The sequence below is a fragment of the Anolis carolinensis genome, chromosome 6 (genome assembly GCF_035594765.1).
Source record: "Anolis carolinensis isolate JA03-04 chromosome 6, rAnoCar3.1.pri, whole genome shotgun sequence".
Lineage (NCBI taxonomy): Eukaryota > Metazoa > Chordata > Lepidosauria > Squamata > Dactyloidae > Anolis > Anolis carolinensis.
In genome coordinates, this window is record NC_085846.1 from 29,416,864 (window position 1) to 29,418,375 (window position 1,512).

Here is a 1,512-nt window from a genome sequence, read left to right on the forward strand (position 1 = left end):
CCGCGCGTCTTAGCCAATCGGCAGGCGAGGAGCTGCCGGGTGTCTCCTTCGTGAGCCTATCAGGATCCAGGCCACGCCCCCAGGAATGTAGCCAAAGCCCTTCCTCAGAACCAGTGCTGCCCTTCTTTCAAACCACACAGAGTTCTTGAGTTTTCAACAAAAAGCATGGGCAGAGCAAACTTATCTACTGGGTTGCTGTGAGTTTTGCGGCCTGCATGGCCATGTTCAGGAAGCATTCTCGCCTGACGTTTCGCCTGCATCTATGGCAGGCATCCTCATCATCGATACGGTCCGGACTAAGGTTTATGTACAATGTTTTGTGGATGAATGGCTCAAGTATTGTATTATTTTAAATCTGTATTTAATTGCTTTTGTTTTATTCTTTTGTATTGTTGTGTATTGGCATTGAATTCTGCCAGTTTTGTAAGCTGCCCCGAGTCCCTTTGGGTGAGAAGAGCGGGATAGAAATAATGGAAATAAATAAATAAATAATAAGTTGTGAGGTCTGTTGGAAACTAGGCATGTGAAATTTCCTTACGATATGTAAGAAATCAGTTAATGTGTGTGTGTGTCAACTGCAAAATAAGATGCATGAAGCTGATTGGTTGAGCCATGTATATATTATAATATATTGTATATACATGCAATATTAATAATAATATTATGATGTAATACAATGTAATAATAATTATAATTCACTATTATAATTGTATATTTATATTACATGCAATATTACTAATAATATTGCAATATAGTCGTATAATATAATATGTTGTATGTATATATACTTGTAAACTGCCCTGAGAAGGGCAGGATATAAATGGCACAAATAAATAAATAATAAATGTCAGGAGAGCTGGTTAAGCCTGGGAGTTTTTGATACTGTTGCATTTTTGTTCAGGCTTTGAACTACGGTTCGGGCCCAGCCTACCTGAGGGATTGTGGATTTCAATGGCTTCTCTGTGTAGTCTGACATAGTGGATGAAGTTGAAATCCATTGAAATCCACAAGCATGTGGACAATTTCAACAGAAAGGAGGAAACCATGAAAATGAACAAAATCTGGCCACCAGTGTAAAAAACTCTAAAATCAGGACAGTAACAACACTCTGAAAACGAGAATTCCAGACAAGAAACATTCAAGGACAGCTGACACCTCCCAACAAAGGATTTCCCCAGGCAGGAATCAGCCAGGCTTTGAAGCTGCAAGGCATTTAAGTGATAATCAAGGTAATTAATTACAACATTCACACTTGCCTCCAACAGACAAGAATTCTTTCTCCTACCCTGGACCTCCCACAGATATATAAACCTCCCTTGCCTAGTTTACAATATACCTCACAACCTCTGAGGATGCCTGCCATAGGTGTGGATGAAACATCAGGAGAGAATGCTTCTGGAACATGGCCACACAGCACAGAAAATTCTGTGATTGCGGCCATGAAAGCCTTTGACAACACATTCCATAGGATGTTGCTATAGCAGCTAAAGTGGGATCACAATGCTATAATTG